This window comes from Vicia villosa, linkage group LG3 (genome assembly GCF_029867415.1).
Source record: "Vicia villosa cultivar HV-30 ecotype Madison, WI linkage group LG3, Vvil1.0, whole genome shotgun sequence".
NCBI classification, from domain to species: Eukaryota; Viridiplantae; Streptophyta; class Magnoliopsida; order Fabales; family Fabaceae; genus Vicia; species Vicia villosa.
Window position 1 is genome coordinate 94,908,166 of NC_081182.1, and position 18,267 is coordinate 94,926,432.

The window sequence follows — 18,267 nt, forward strand, 5'->3', positions numbered from 1 at the left end:
TGATGACAGGTTGCTGACGATCAGAGCTCGTTCTCCACATACGGTTACCAATTTGTCATTTCTTATGAACTTCAGTTTCTGATGAAGTGTTGAAGTAATTGCCCCAGCCTCATGAATCCATGGGCGACCTAGCAAACAACTGTATTGTGCTGGAATATCCATAACTTGGAAAGTGATTTTGAACGTCTGAGGTCCAATAGTTATGGGAAGATCCACTTCTCCGAAAACTGACTTTCTTGATCCATCAAATGCTTTGACGATGACATGACTTTTTCTTAGAGGGTAATCTTCGAAAGATAATCTTGATAATGTTGATTTAGGCATGACGTTGAGAGAGGATCCATTGTCTATTAGGACTCCTGTGAGTGTATCACCCATGCAGCCAACTGAGATGTGAAGTGGAAGATTGTGGTCCACTCCTTCTTCAGGAAGATCTTCGTCACAGAAACTTAGATTAGTTCCGGCGGAGATGTTGGCAACGATGTTGTTGAATTGGCTTATAGTAACACTTGGTTCTACGAAAGCTTGTTCCAAAACTTTCTGTAGAGCTTCCCTATGAGCTTCAGAACTCAATAGCAGGGAAAGAACAGAAATCCTAGACGGAGTATGTAGTAATTGATCTACAATGTTGTATTCACTCCTCTGGATTAACTTCAAGATCTCATCATTTTCTTTCGCTTGAACAGCATTGGTCGGAAGATTGTCTTGCCTATGTGGTACTTCCTCCGAAGGTTTCTCCACATTTTCTGTTGTTCTGTTGAAGACTCGTCCACTTCTGGTGACTCGACTAACATCAGCAATGTTGACAACAGACGGTAATGGTATTTCCTTACCATTTTCAATGAATGTAGCGTTGTACTTGTATGGTATAGCCTTGCTGGACTCATACGGTACAGGACCTGGTAAGTAGATGACTAGCGGTGCAACTGCTGTCTTCCTGCTGTCATACTTAACTTGCATAGGTTCAACTTGATTAATTTGAGGAGATACGGTAAAGACTTCATCATCTTCTCTGTTGGCAAGAACAGTAATGGTATTGTCATCCATCAGCTTTTGAATGTCGTTGCGAACACGCAAACATCCTTGTGAATCTCTTCGGCAGATTCTGCATCTACTGTAGGCGTGGAAATCTGTTCCAAAGTAGGCAAGTCCATTTAAAGTTTTGTGGAACCTGACTACCGATCCTTCAAGGTCTTCAACTTTGTAGATTTTGTATTCTCCTGGACATCCTTGAACCATGTTGATGTCATGTTCAGTTCTGACTCGGATATGTTGAATCCATCCTAAGTCCATTTGTTCTTGTAATGCAGCTTGAACTACGGCACATCCTTGATTATTCTTTGGACAAATTTCACATGTGAAGTAGTTGTGAGGTGGTACATGACCGTACCCAGCTTGTTTAGCGTGCATCTTGACAAGATTTTCCCCTATCTGACGAATGTCGTAGATTTGAATGACATTGGGGTGCTGGTCTACCAGATTTACTGAAGCTTCTTTATGCTGCGGCAAAGGATTTGCTTGGACGTTTGGATTAGTATCTTTGAAGGATAGCATTCCGCTCTTCACTAATCGTTGGACGTCAATCTTGAAAGAGAAACAGTTCTCAATATTGTGACCTGGTGCCCCCTGATGATAGGGACAAGATTGGTCAGCCTTATACCATGGTGAGGAACTGTTTGTAGGATTTGGAGGACTCCTTGTCTGAATGAGTCCTTTTGCCAGTAATGTTGGAAACAATTCTGCATACGGCATTGGTACGGGGTCAAAGGCAGGATACCTTGGAGCCCGATTGTTGTAATTTGGAGGTCGAACCTGCTGCTGAGGTTGCTGCGACCTTTGTTGAATTTGTTGTTGCGAGACCTGAGGTTGATAAGCTGGCGCTGAGTTAACAACCGGAGTTATTGTTGCAACTTGAGGTTGGAATTTCTTCTTGATTTTGTGCAAGACATTGCTGACATCTTGATCCTTTTTCTTCTGGAAAGAACTTCCATACTTCCTTGGACCAACAGAAGATTCTGGTTCTTTGTTCAAGCGTCCTTCTCGAACTGCTTCTTCTAAACGCACACCCATGTTTACCATCTCAGTAAAATCACTTGGTGCACTTGCAACCATTCGTCCGTAGTAAAATGGACTCAAAGTTTTGAGATAGATTTTTGTCATTTCTTTCTCTTCAAGGGGTGGACAAATTTGAGCAGCAACTTCACGCCATCTCTGAGCGTATTCCTTGAAGCTTTCTCTATCCTTTTGAGTCATGGCCCGGAGTTGATCTCTGTCGGGAGCCATATCCAGATTGTACTTATACTGTTTGACGAAGGCCTCTCCGAGGTCTCGAAAAGTACGAATCTCTGAACTGTCCAAGTTCATGTACCATTTGAGTGCAGCACCAGTCAGGCTGTCTTGAAAATAATGAATGAGCAATTGTTGATTATCAGTCTGAGTTGACATTCTTCGAGCGTACATCACAAGATGACTTTGTGGGCATGAATTCCCTTTGTACTTCTCGAATTCTGGTACTTTGAATTTGTGAGGAATCTTAACATTTGGAACCAGACAGAGGTCTGCAGCATTCTTTCCAAATAGATCTTGTCCTCGGAGAGTCTTGAGTTCCTTCTGCATTTGCAGAAACTGTTCTTGGAACTCGTCCAATCTTTCATACACGCCAGCATCCTCACTTGGAGCGTGATGATATACTTGTCCGCCCTGCGGGGGAAAAGTATGCATAATGGGCTGTGGAGAAGCCATGACAGCAGATCTTGGAATCTCAGCATTCTGTTGTGTGAAACCCATTGCCGTTGCTCTTGGAACTTCAATTTCCAGAGGTTTGTAACCCTCCGGTGGACGCATATCCATGGTGACTTTTGGAGCTTCAGAAGCTGGAGGTATGTACCCTTCTGGAGTAAAGTTATACGGCATGCCCCAAGGTCGATCAGGCGGCATGGTATACTGAGGAATAGGAGTAGAAACAATCTCGGAAACCACAGTCCTTTGTGGTTCTTCTGGCGTTGGTCGATTCTGCGCAACTACCAGGGCTTCTACCATACTATTGAGTCTTTCAACAGTACCTTTGAGAGTATTAATCTCTTCCCTGAGTTCTTCATTCTCTTGCTCAAAGTCTTCCATTCTTTTCTTGCGACTTGAACGAGTGTTGTATGGATGAGACAGCTTGAAAGTCTTGGTTCACCTCCTTCTCCTCCTCTCTTTCTGGAGAAAGGAAAGTGACTATTAGATCCGCGACAATTCTCGTGTCAGTGCGTACGACTAAAGCGATGTATGATATGCAATTAAGTTATTATTTTTCAAGGAAACACCATAATTACGTTATGAAACATCAAACTTTTATTAATTAAGCGAAAACGCCGTTTTTTACACACTTTGAAAAGGGAAATACAGAGAAACTGAGAGAAAGGACTCTAAAACTTTGATGATGAGCCGACTTCACGTTCTAACATCTTCTTCTGTTTCTTGAGCTGAGCGTTCTCTGACGTGAGCTGATCGATGATCCAGGAAGCAGGAGGGATATGATGAGAAAGTGACGTTTGTGTCACTTGTCGATCGAGTACTTCAAGTAACTCATCCTTCCTTCTTAGGATGTTTTGAATTTCAACATTTTCCGTGTTGACAATTCGATACTTGTTCCTCCAAGCATTCCTTTCTTGGCATACCTTGTTTAATGCCGCTTGCAGTTTTTCAACATCGGTGGAGAAAAGGTAAATTGGTTCCCTTAGGGGAATAGGTTCTTGATGTTGATATGGCATCCTGAGCTTGAATGCTCTGACGCGTACCCATTGAAGGTAAGGATCCAGGGAGATGCAAAGATGTTTTCCTAACAATCTTCTCCCTTTGCTGTGAACAAGACGCCAGGCTTGGACAATTTCCTTCTTCAGCATGTTGCCATGATCGTCGATGTTCTTGAAGAACAGACCCTCCAATTGGATGTTACTTGGAATGTTTTTCATGGGATAGCCGTATTGACGACGGGCTAAAGCTGGATTGTAACTGATTCCTCCCTTAGTTCCAATAAGGGGTACGTTGGGGAAACTTCCGCAACTGAAGATGATCTTGGTTTCGTCGTTGTCAGGACTACACCACTCAATGTCCGTATGAGTGAGAGACATGATTTTCTGTGACCAGTAAAGGCCATCCCTCATGTTCCAGAAAGTGCTAGACTTCGGCAGGTGTGAAACGAACCATTCGTATAACAACGGTACGCAGCATGTGATTAATCCTCCTCGCTGCAGGTTTCTTGAATGCACAGAGTGATAAGCATCCGCAAGCAAGGTTGGAACTGGATTTCCAATTAAGAAGATCTTAATTGCGTTGATGTCGACGAAATCGTTAATGTTAGGGAACAAAAACAATCCGTAGATAAGCAAAGCCAAGACTTCCTCAAAAGCGCTCATATCTTGGATGCTGACGAAGTACCGAGCTTGATCAAACAGGAATTTGGAGGGCAATCCTTGAATTCCTCCTCTACTCACCATATGAGTTCTGATGTCGACTACGTTCAAAGGAGTAGTTGCAGCAATGATAATGTCATCAGGATTCTTTTCCAAACCGGAGTACGGATCTTGCGCGTACACGGGTATTCCAATCAGACGAGAGTACTCCTCTAACGTAGGCATGAGCTGATAATCTGGAAAGGTGAAGCAGTGATACGTTGGATCGTAAAACTGTACCAAGGTGGGAAGGATCCCATCTACCATGTTGGTATTGAGCAAAGGCAGAAGTTTTCCATACTTCTCCTTGAAAGCCTGGGGGTTGACCACCAGTTTTCCGAGCTTTCCCAGTTCCTCGACCTGGGGAATCTTGAAGGTGTATTTCTTAGCTCTCTTTCTTCCGTAATCCATAGTATAGATCCTTAAGTCCTTTCTCCGTTTCTCTCTTTCTATGAAGTTCAAAACGTTCGTTATTTAGTTTCCTTGAAAAACGACTCGAAAAAGACTCTTTTTGTTTTTAATTGTTTATTAATGAATGATGCATGAATGCATGAATGCACACACAAGAGTTTTAAACAAACATGGCGTTGAAGGGTATAGTGGTCATGAAGTCAAAACGCAGTCTCCCGCCCCAATGGTAAACTAAGGTTAATGATTTTTGTACCTGTAGAACGGGTTCTAGGGGTCTCAGAGTTTTTGCTCAACCTTAAAGATACGTTGATTGGTATCTATAAGAGAGTTTTCTCTGAGTGTAGTATCTGCGTGACAATTACTTCCGTAATCACCGCTCTACGTCCTAAAAAGGCTTTAAGTGGGGTTAATGTGTTTCTAGGTCCTCCTGGTACAAATCAGTCTCGGAATGCAGTGGCGCAGTTAATCACAACCAGCCAGGCAAATCCCAAGAGTAGACTTGGAAACCAAGATTAGAGGGCCTTCACCGGGAAGACATCCTCCATCCTATCTTATGTTGCACTCAAATCCGGGTATAGGATTTCTCACCACAAGGGGGAATCAAGCCCTTTCCCGATACAGAATAAACAAAATAAACAAATATATATGCAACAAACACATGATATGACACAGAGGTTAGGCAGGACCTCTCTTGTTTGAGGGGGAATTTGGCATCCCTAATTCCTCATTGGGGCTGGACCAGCAACAGGTCAACCATTGGTTTGGATGAAAAACCAAGGTTTTTAACACTTATATCCCCAGCAGAGTCGCCATTTTTCTGTGGTGGTCGTTTTCTTTACCTCCCCGTTTCACTTGGGAGGACGGCACGCTAGACCCTTCACGCGAAATTTGGAAGGAGAATGCGCCCGTGGTGGGATGAATTTTATTTCAGTTCTTCCTACGATATCACACGAACTTTCTTATTTGTCCTACGAGTAGGAAAGGGGAAAAAAGATCTCAACTAAACCCTAGGAGTTTGCTAAGTGTGGGGATTTACACCTAGACTAGAAATTCTGGAGTCCGGGGGGTCGGTTATACATAGGGAAGTGTTTAAACACCCTACATATCTGTAGTACTCTACAGGAACCTTCTCTGTGTCATTGTGTTTGTGTTTGCTGCTAATGATTGGGAAAGTTTCTCCTTTGTGTTAGGAGATAGAATTGAATTGATTAAAGAAAGACAGACAGATAGACAGACTGACTATTTTTGGTATTTTATTAGCTCGCTGAGATTCCTTGTGAACCTCATGCCTACATATCCCTAGTGGAAGTCAGAGCTTAATGTAGTTCGGGGAACTAACTAGGGAAATTACTTGTTTTTGGTGCCTTGCTTGAAGCTCAAGGTTGAAGCTTGGAATTAAATCTCTGTTTATAGTAAAGAGACATGAAATTATCTCTACAGAGAGGTATTAGTACTATTCTACCACAAACATTTTTGAAAGAGTGACAGAATAACTGGATTCATTTCATTCAAGAGGGGGACCTTACTTGTGTGTGTGCAAGTATGCCATTCAGATACCTCTTAAATGAAAGAAAGATGCTCGTCCAAATTAGGGAAAGTGTACAAGTCTGGGGATGTGCCAGAGCATGTCTTTCAGAGTCCTAAATGGGAGACTTTGATTGAAATTGAAATTGAAATGTTTGTTTGTTTGAATGTGGTAGAGTAGTAAAAATATCTCTTTATAGAGATAAGCTATGTCTATCTACTGTATAAAAGATTTGACTTTAGCTGGCTTGTATGAGGCCCAAGCTTGAGGCTTTTTGATTGATTAATTGATATTATTGACTCTGGGAGATGACTCCACTGGGGATTAATTACAGGGTATTTTTGTGTTCTGTACAAGGCCCAGAATTGAGGCTGACTCTACTTAGGGAGACTCTATTTGTGTGCCTTGTACAAAGCCCAAGGTTGTGGCTGACTGTTGCTAGGGAAAACATTATTTTCTGCCTTGTACAAAGCCCAAGGTTGTGGCGGACTCTTAAATGAATTAAGTATGGATGACTATATGGGGAAAGATCCTAAGTGTTAGGAATCTTTGACACATGAAAGATATGGTTTATCTGCCTTGTACAAAGCCCAAGGTTGTGGCTACTAAGTGATGAAAGACTCACTGGGGAGACTCTATTATCTGCCTTGTACAATGCCCAAGGTTGAGGCTGACTCTTGACAGGGGAGTTTTATTGTTTGGGTGCCTTGTATGAAGCCCAAGGTTGAGGCTAACTGTTTTTGTTGGTTTTGACTCTACTGAGGAGATTTTATTTATTAAAAGACTGTTTTTCTTTGGAAGCTAACCCTTTCCAGGGATTTTGACTCAGCTGGTGAATTTGTCTGTTAAAAGACTGACTTTATCATGTTTTTTTGGAGGCTGACCCTTTCCAGGGGTTTTGACTCTTTTGGGGAAATTATCTCCTAAGAGAATGAAATTATTCTTTTGACATTTATTAATTGACTTTGGAGGCTAACCCTTTCCAGGGGTTTTGACATTTTAGAGTGAAGGAATGTGTGGAAGCTAACCCTTTCCAGGGATTTTGACAGTTTAGACAGATGTTGGAGGCTAACCCTTTCCAGGGGTTTTTATTGAAATGATGGATTGATTTTAATTGACTTTGGAGGCTAACCCTTTCCAGGGAATTTATGAATGAAAAGTGGATGGCAGAAAGATTATCTAGTGGAGACTCTTTGTTTAAAGCCCAAGATGAAGGCTGACTCAATGCTGAGGATGACCAAAACATAGATCCTAGACTCCACTAAGGAGGATTGATGAAGATAAGGGTGACAGAGACTGTCCATGTCTCTCATTCCAAAAAGTGTACTCAATGCAAAATTGAGACAAACTTAGCTTGTTTTAAGTCTGGTTTAAATTGGAAGAAACTCACCAGGGTAGGCTAAAGGTGACTAAAGACCTGTTCCTATGTTTATAAGAAACCTGATGGGTCCTTGTATACAAGCTCAAGAGGAAGCTGGAAATGCTTTTAAGAAGCCTGTGGGTCCTTGTACAAAGCCCAAGAGGAGGCTAATCGAGGGTCCTTGTTATAGCACAAGAGAAAGCTTATGTAGTTTTGAACTTATTTTGGTTCTAAGCAACTGGGTAAGAGGTTTCACCGGGAATAATTCCTCTTTGGGTGGATGTGTCCTATATTTTTGGATTCTAAGGTTTTTGCCAAGATGTTTCACCGGGAATAATTCATCTTGGGGGTTTGAACTACAGATCTCTAATTAGGAAAGAGCCTTCACCGGGAAGACATTCTCAATCCTAGGTCATATTCCTATAATATATATATATAGTTAAACTGTCCTAAGGTTTATACTCAAACGTAGTTCTAAACTAATATATGCACAGCTTATATTTGACAGTAATTTAAATAAAGACTGTAAATTGAAAGCTTGTAAAGCCTAACCTGGATGGAGTGGAGGCCATTGAAGAAGTATGTACAGAGCCTTAACAGGATTTTTGTTGTTTTGTTGATAACAGTTGAATATATATGATAAACAGTTAATGGTTTTTGAAAACAGAAGAAGTGAAGATGGACAAAGGTCACATAGGTATCTGAAGAGTTTCACCGGGAATAATGCCCTTCAAATACCAGAGGAATGTTTTGAAAACAGAAAGAAGATTTTGAAAATACAGTTTTGAAAACAAGCTAAGAAGAGAAGGTGTTTGGGACTTACACTCTATTAGAGGCCCAGTACTTTACAGTACTGGTTATGAGAGCAATTTGAAAATGATTTTGAATGATACAAGGTTTCGTTGTTTGAAAACCTTAATCATTTGATTTTATCAGAGATTGAAAATAGTTTTGAGATTTGACAAAAGTCAACTTAATTAAAGTAAAAATAAAGATTTTTACTTAATTAAGACCTAAACAATTAGGGTTTCATCATAAAATTATTTACAAAGTGATTTAGTTTAAATCAAAGTGAATATATATATTTAAAGTATTAAAAAAAACACTTAAAAACATACTATTTTAAACCTAATTAAAATATATGAAATAAATAATATTTTTATGATTTTTTTGATTATTCACAAAATAGGTGTGTTAAATAAGAAGTGTGTGAAAAATGAAGTAAAAAAGAATTAGTTTGATAGGTTAAATAAATATGTGAAATTGTGAAGAAAAATGAAAGAAATTAGTGTTAAAAAAAAAAGTTTTGTCCCTTGGAGGGTTTGAACCCACGCCCTTGAGGTTACCAGTCCAAAACAACACCACTGAGCCAACGCGCGCTCAGTGTTAGTGACTTGCCTCCATTTGGTCATGTTTCAAAACAAGTTGTAAATCCTTAAAAAATAAAAGAATCAAAAAAAGTCTGGGGCGAGGGGGATTCGAACCCCAGACTTGTGGCATGATGATACTAAGGGCGCATGGGTGGCCACTAGGGCAAGTTGTTTAGTCATTAATAAAACGCATACCACTCAAAATAAAATAAACTCTACCCTGAGATTTGAATTTTGCGCGCCACCACCATCTTCGTCTTCAACCTCAAGCTCCATGAATTTGAATTTCTCTGAAAATGGAGGTCGTGAGGATGATTGAGAGCACCTGGGCTTGAATGAATGGTCTCAATAGCTTCCCTGAGACTCAATGATGCTAACTGGATGCTTATTGTAGCCTGAATCCTTCTGAATTGTTCTATGGACCTCCCTCGATTTGAGCTTCAAGTGGACATGGAGGTTGTTGAATCCTGAGTTACAGATGAGCTGCAGCCATCTGGTTAGCTTCACTATGACCTGAGGAGTGTGTCTGGATGATTGGCTTGCCTTGAAACCTTCTGAATCACTCCATGGACCTCCAACTGCAAATGCTCCAAGGTGAGAGCAACAATGGTGTTCCTCCACCTACAGAAGTGATCCAGGTGCTTGGATCACCTCAAATGACCTCCCTTGAGATGTTAGAATGCTCACTTCCCAAAGATAAGCTTTGGTTTGAAGAAATCGATTCTTCTTGCCAAAGAACTTTGAAAAACAATGAACAAGAGGAGAGAAAGAGAAAGCAAGTAATATGGTTGCTTTGGTGTGTTTTTGAATGAGGAATGCATCTGTATTTATAGGCAAATGGATCAGTATAGCTGCAGAGGAGTGAGCTTCCTTAGTGAAGTTGATTTGCTTTCTTAGCCATGAAGGAATTTTGCAAATATCTCTTATGCAATGATGAGAATTTTGATTCCATTTGATCAATCCCCTAGCCCTCGATTTTGCTTGATCTTAGGGGACAATTCTGAGCCAGAAATGAGCTCTAATTGGTTGGTGAGAAGATTCCTTGGGTGATTCATCAATTTGCCATAAATTCACAAAATGTAATCATTACATAATCACATGTTCTTGTTTTTTTAGAATCTTCTTCAATCCTTATGGCATGGTGAAAATGAATGCATGGCATGGTTTCAGATGTGTTATGGGTCGTGTAGCATCCATAAGAGAGGTTATTTGCACAAAATTTGCAAAGTCCAAAAGTGTTCATGACCTATAATTTTACTTCATGAGGCCAACTTTGAACAAGCATAACTCCTAGCTCAAATTGAATTTGGAGAAGGTTGAACACAATTTGGAAAGCCCTAAACATCTACTTCAAATCATTAGTTTATGTCTTCTTCAGAATCATTTAGGAAATTTGTGAAAAATGAGCCCAAAGTTGGATGAAAACTAGGTTAAAACACTTAGAAAAATTTCTAAGTGTTTATGACCTAAACTTCAAAATTTCCAAAACTTCATAAATGGTTGATCTTTTGAAAAAAGTTCCTTTGTAAGATGTTGTTTTATTTTGCAAGATCTACAACTTTCATGTTGGAAGTTTTTTGAGTTGTGTAGGTGAAATTTTGAGATCTCACCATGCCTTCAAAAACCCTAATTCCCGACTTTTCGCTCCTTGATGAATTTCTTTGAATTTCTTTGGCCAAATGACTTTGACATCCATATATTGATGATATTGATCTTTGAAAGTCATTTTTTGACCAAAAGCCTTAAAAGTCAATGATGATCCTTCACAGTTGACTTTTTCCTGACAAAGTGAATTTTTGGGCTTTTGTGTAGAAATAAGATCTTCTCCACAAAGGGATGATATAAATGGATTATATTGAGGTAGTAGAGATCCTTGAATCATGTCTTGAGTTTTGGATTCATGCCCTGATTAAAAAGTCAACTATCTTGGTGAATTAGGTCAAAACCCTAATTTGTCGACCATGTGAAAATAATGACTGTAGACTTTGAATTGAAGTGTGATGTCCAGTAGACCTTGTAATATGAGTTATTTGAAGATGATTGATGTCTTTGAATGACCCTCTGAGGTTTTTTAGGGTTTCCCAAATGTGATCCCTGATTTCAGTCCTTGATAGGCTCAAAACCCTAGTCTGGTGACCTGAGTAAACCTGTACTCATATGACTGGATTGTCTAATCAATCATAGATGAGAAAAGTGAAGTTTTTTTGAGCCCCATGATTGTATTAGAGACTAGTCTTTGTATTGATTGATCCTTTGCCTGAGCTTTCTTGTCTTTGAGCATCCTCGATTAGGTACCAGATGGAGAAATGACTGCTCTGGGTACTTGCTTTGACTTGATGAAAATCCTGAAGATATGTCATCTCAGGGGGGTCAAAAATGAGGGTATGACATCCGTGATAATCCGTTCAGGGATGCCGTACCGACAAATGAGATTGTATTTGATGAACCGGGCCACCACATTTTTGGTGACAGAAGCAAATGAAGCTGCTTCTACCCACTTTGTGAAGTAGTCAATAGCGACCAGGATAAAGCGATGTCCGTTGGAGGCAGTAGGTTTGATTTCTCCAATCATATCAATACCCCACATTGCAAAAGGCCAAGGAGCCGTCAGGACGCTTAATGGAACTGGAGGTACATGTACTTTGTCAGCGTATATCTGGCATTTGTGACATGTTCGGGAGTGATGATGGCAGTCTGTTTCCATGGTAGAACAGTAATAACCCGCTCTCAGGATCTTTTTAGCCATTGTATGTCCACTGGAATGAGTACCGAAGGCACCATTGTGTATTTCTTTCATGATCTGTTCTGCTTCCTTCTTGTTTACACAGCGAAGTAAAGTCGAGTCATGGTTGCGTTTGTATAAAGTTCCATTGCTTAGGAAGAATTTGGCAGCAAATCTCCTTAGAAATTTTCTGTCATTAATGGATGCCCCTTCAGGATACTCCTGAGCTTCGAGATATCTTTTTACTTCATGGAACCATGGTTTTTCCTCGGTTCCTTCGGTATTGATCTCATTGCAATAGGATGGTTCATCTTGCCTGTAGATGGTGATCATAGGCGCCTCGTTGTCCCACCTGACTTTGAACATGGATGACATGGTAGCTAAAGCATCAGCTAGTTGATTTTCCTCGCGTGGGATGTGTTCGAAAGTGATTTCTTCGAAGTAAAGAATCAAACTCAGCACATATTCTTTGTAAGGAATTAGATTTGGGTGCTTTGTGTCCCATTCCCCTTTGACTTGGTAGATTACCAAGGCCGAGTCTCCGTAGACTTCCAGGAATTTGATTCTTAGATCGATTGCAGCTTTAAGACCCAGAATACATGCTTCGTATTCGGCTATATTGTTAGTGCAATTGAAGCATAACCTGGCAGTGAACGGTGTGTAACTTCCTGCGGGGGAAATGATCACAGCTCCGATGCCATTGCCAAGTGCATTAGAAGCCCCGTCAAAAACCATAGTCCACCGGGATCCTGGCCCGGGTCCTTCTTCTGGTCCTGGTTGTTTGTAGTCATTGACTAGCATAATGTCTTCGTCTGGGAAGTCAAAGTTCAATGCTTGATAATCATCCACTGCTTGATGAGCCAGATGATCAGCTACCACACTTCCTTTGATGGCTTTTTGTGAAGTGTATTGAATGTCATATTCTGTTAAGATCATTTGCCATCTCGCTATTCTTCCAGAGAGAGCAGGTTTTTCGAACACGTATTTGATGGGATCCATCTTGGAGATTAGGAAAGTGGTGTGATTTAGCATGTACTGTCTTAGCCGGCGAGCTGCCCAAGCTAAGGCACAACAAGTTTTTTCGAGTAGTGAGTATCTTGTTTCACAATCGGTAAACTTTTTGCTAAGATAGTAGATTGCGTGCTCCTTTCGGCCGGATTCGTCATGTTGTCCTAGTACACACCCCATTGAGTCTTCTAACACAGTTAGGTACATTATCAGAGGTCTGCCTTCCATAGGTGGCAACAAGATTGGAGGTTTTTGGAGATATTCTTTGATTTTGTCAAAGGCTAACTGGCATTTGTCATTCCACCTTTCCACTTGATCTTTCTTCAACAGTTTGAAGATCGGCACACAAGTAGTAGTCATGTGGGCAATAAATCGGGCGATGTAATTTAGACGTCCCAAGAATCCTCTGACTTGTTTCTCGGTACGAGGTATAGGCATTTCTTGAATGGCTTTAACCTTGGCGGGATCAACCTCAATACCTTTGCTGCTGACGATGAAACCTAAGAGTTTGCCGGATCTTACTCCAAAGGTACACTTATTTGGGTTCAGTCGCAACTTGTATTTCTTGAGTCTGTCAAACAACTTGTGTAAATGACCCAAATGTTCTTCCTCGGTGTTGGATTTTGCAATTATGTCATCGACATACACCTCTATTTCTTGATGAATCATATCATGAAATAGCGCTACCATTGCACGTTGATAGGTTGCTCCTGCGTTTTTCAGACCAAAGGGCATTACTTTGTAACAAAAGGTTCCCCAGGGTGTTGTGAAGGTTGTTTTTTCCATGTCTTCGGGTGCCATCTTGATTTGATTGTACCCTGAGAATCCGTCCATAAAGGAGAATACCTTGCATTGTGCGGTATTGTCAACCAGTACATCGATGTGTGGTAAAGGGAAATCATCTTTGGGACTTGCCCGGTTCAGATCTCTGTAGTCCACGCACATTCTGACTTTCCCGTCTTTTTTAGGTACAGGGACGATGTTAGCTATCCAAGGAGGATAACTTACAACTTTTAGGAATCCGGCATTGAACTGTTTTTCAACCTCGTCTTTGATCTTTTTTGACATATCAGGCCTACTTCTTCGTAGTTTTTGTTTGACTGGAGTGCTACCTTCTTTGATTGGCAGGCGATGAACTACAATGTCCGTGTCAAGGCCTAGCATATCTTCATAGGACCCGGCGAATATCTCGACGTAGTCTCGCAGCATTTGAATCAGTCTTTGCTTGATGCTGTGTTCTAAATCAGCCCCTATTTTGACTTCTTTCTTTTCTTTGCTGCCCAAGTTGATGACCTCAATTGGCTCCTCGTGAGGCTGTATGGCCTTGTCTTCTTGTTCTAGTAGCCTTGCAATTTCTCTTGGCACTTCACAATCTTCCTCACTTTCGTCCTCAGTTTGGTAGATCGGATTTTCAAAGTCATGACGGGCAATAGCAGAATCGTTGTTGACTGGATCCAGAGTGTATGTGAATCTGCAAGTTAATTATGTGAGTATGTGTGAAGAAAAAACATAGCTATTTGAAAGCGAAGAAAGAAGGAAAAAGGATCACAAAATTTAAATATGCAAGCGTCCCATGATTTTAATGAATGCACATGATCATGATATGATAAGCCCTTATAGAAGGACCAGTGTGCTAAGGCACGCGGCTTTCAAGCTCATGGTTCGATTGTTCAGGAACCATTTTTATCTTTGCACAATATACACAAAGAAAACAGGAAATGGCATTTACTCCTGGTCAAAGGAGATCACATCCTCAGCTTTCCAGTTGTTCAATCCACTGTTGTGAGCAGGGGGTACCCAGCTGTTCCAGTTGCAGTTGTCTTTTTCATCTCCCACAGCATTGATTTCATTAGTGGGAAAATGAGCCGGTGATCCTTCGGGATAAGGGATATACTCTGCTGGATACGAGAGCCCAGGCTGAGATATCTCTGTCGGCTGAGCGAGATGCTCGATAAGGCCATCCCATGCAGTCGGGATGATGTTTTGAATAGAGACTTGTGCATCTTGATGAGGAGTGTATGCTGACAGAAAGCAACCCTCGTTATTTGGTATTTCCCTGGCTTTTTCAAGAGCGAAGTTGTCATCGTAATGTTCATCCCATCCAGTTGGGACAATGTCCTTCATAGCAATTTGTGAGCTTGGAGGAGCGGAATATTTCACCATATAGTCATATTTGCCGCTGGGTTCTCCTAGCGTGTCCCATACTTCTTTGGGTGGATTTTGATATTGCTCAGTGGCGGGACTTGTGAAAATTTGATCATTTCCAACTTCATCACCCCATCCAGTCGGGGTAAGGTCCTCCATAGCAATATAAGAATTCTGAGGTTCGGCATACTGATAATTATACCCGCCGTTTGGTTCTCCCACAGCATCCCACATTCCCATGGAAATGGGTGGAATTTCATCTGGATATGGCTGAATGATATGGTTCAAGAACACTCCTTCATCTTCAATAGCGTTTACTTCTTGGCTGACGAAGTGTGACATTAATCCTCCAGAACGAGGACTTTGATCATTCTTTTGATTTTCACTATCATAGCCCAGACCTAGCTTGTCAGACTTGTAGGGTATATCGGGAAGCTGTCCCCATACTGTGCAATCACCCTGTTCAATCATGGCTTTGGCATCTTTGAGAGAAGCCATAGTTGTAGTTGGAGTAGCAGGAATATGCTTGGTGGTAGAGACATCTGGAGAGACCACCTCAAATGATTGGCATGGAGTTTCGATGAATTCGTCCTCCAACTCGACATATTTGGAATTGCTTAGGTGACTAACCACATATTCCTCTTCGCCATAGACTGTGACAATCTTTCCTTTTACTGGATATTTTAACTTCTGATGCAGGGTAGAAGTTACAGCGTTTGCCCCATGTATCCAAGGGCGTCCAAGTAAACAGGAGTAGGCTGGGTGAATTTCCATTACGTAAAAGATAGAATCAAAGATTTGAGAACCCACTCTGATTGGGAGATTCACTTTTCCGTATACCGTTCTGGTTGACCCGTCAAAGGCTCTTACCACAACATCGCTTGGTTGTAACACAATTCCTTCGAAGTCAAGCTTTTCTAGTACTGTTTTCGGTAACACGTTCAGAGAAGAACCGTTATCTACTAGCACATGAGATAGAGTGGTGCCATTACATTCAATGGAGATATGTAAGGCTTTGTTGTGATTTTTTCCCAGCAGGGGTTAGATCCACATCAGAGAAACCGAGACCATTGCTCACGGTTAGATTGGCAACACAATTCTCAAATTGGTCGACTGAGATCTCTTGAGGTACATGCGCAGCTTTTAGGAACTTCATCAGGGCTTTGGCATGAGCTTCTGAATATTTTAGCAGAGATAGCATTGAGATTTTTGAAGCAGTGTGCCCCAGTTGCTCAACAATATTGTAATCACTCTTGCAGATGATTTTCAATATTTCCTCCATTTCTTGCTTTGATGGATCCTCAGCAGTGATCTCCACCGGGGTTTGAATTTGTTCAACTTGTGGCTCTTTGCCTCGAGCGTTGACATTTTGATTAGGAACTGGGACTCGGACTGGACCAACAGCAACATTTGGAGAAATTTCTGGTGAAAAGATTCTTCCACTTCTCGTGATCTTGCTGGTACCCACAATATTACCCACAGTTGGAGTAGTTATCTTTGCGGTCTCTTCAGTCGAGGTACCTGCTTAACTCCATGAATGTAAACATTAGTGTCGTATCCCCATGGGACAGCTTTGTCTGAGGAGTATGGAAATGGAGTTGGACTAGCAATGACTACTGATGCCACTTTGAGTGTAGCAGAAATTTTGAATGGAGCCTTGGCAGAGATTTTGAATGGTAAGCTGGAGATCACTGAGGCATCCTCTATTCTCATCCCGTTTGCAAAGACTTCGCACAGCACGTCCATAGAAGGGAGCCTCTCAAACATAATGATACGGCGATCCATCCATTTTTGAATTCCCATCCTCAGATTTTCACAACCATTGGGCAGGCAGGAGCAGTAAAAGCAGTCGGGGTCACACCCTGGGAAGTAACCAGCTCGGATTAGCTTTCCTTTGACTTCGCAGAGTGGAGTTGATAATTCGTTCACATCATAGATGTAAACAGTGTCCAGGATAGCGTTAACAGTTTTGTCATGCTTTGGCATAGGTGCAGTGATGACATTTGGAGTTTCTGGAGGATCGAACTCAATTTCACCAGCATCTATCATATCTTGTATTTTATTTTTCAGGGCCCAGCAGTGATCTGCGTCATGTCCTGGACAGTTTGAGTGATAGGCACATGTCGCATCAGGGCGATAATTCGGAGAGGAAGTGTTGACATTCCTTGGAGGACCTCTTAAGGTGATCAGATCTGCTTTTAGCAAGTGCTGCAATGCCTGAGAAATTGGCATGTTGATTTTGGTGAAATTTCTTCTTGGTGCATCTGGTCGATGCGTGTATTTTGGCTGTTGATCTTTTTGAGGTGCAGATGCGGAGATCAGAACTGCCCCTACAGATTGATGCTGCTCACTTTTGCGACTTTTCTGAATTTGTGTTGCATTGACCTCATTTCTCCCGCTGATGGGCCTTTTTGTAGTACCAGAGGTGGAACCTATTTGAATTTTTCCATTTTGAATGCCACTTTCGACACGTTCTCCGGTCAGTATCAGGTCAGTGAAACCTGATGATGAACTTCCCAGCAAATGGCTATAGAAAGGGCCAGTTAAAGTGCCCATGAACATGTCAACTAGTTCGCGATCAGATAAGGGTGGTTGAACCCTTCCAGCCATATCTCTCCACTTTTGTGCATATCCTTTGAAACTTTCTTTTGGTCCCATAGACATGCCCCTTAGTTGAGTACGGGTTGGCGCAAGATCAGCATTGTATTGGTACTGTTTGTAAAAAGCAGCAGCTAATTCTTCCCAAGTATGAACCTTGGTATTTTCCAGCTGATAGTACCACTCGAGTTGTGTACCCGACAGACTTTCTTGGAAGAAGTGAATCCACAATTTGTTATCCGTTGTATGAGGTTGTATCTTCCTCACATAGGATCTCAGATGTAGTTTCGGGCAAGAAACTCCATCATATTTTGCAAAGACAGGAACTTTGAATTTTGGAGGGATAACAACATCCGAGATGAGCCCCAGATCATTGAAATCTAAGCCAGGTATTTTTTGTATCTCCATAGCTTTCATACGGTCTTCCAGCTGTTGGTATTTTTCATCATCCGGTTCGTCCCCAGAATGATCATTTTCTTCATTTGAAGAGAGAGAGGGTTTAGCAGAACCCTGGTTGCTTTGATTGTCTTCTTGTTCACCATCACCGACTGTTTCAGGGATCGGTGGCTTTTTGAACTTTTTGACTGGGATTTTGATCTTCCTTTTCAGGTGACTCACGCCTACAGATCCTTTGGGCTTCTTTTTCTTCTTGATTATCAGGGCTTTCAGTTCTTGCTGCCCCTTTGCCAGTT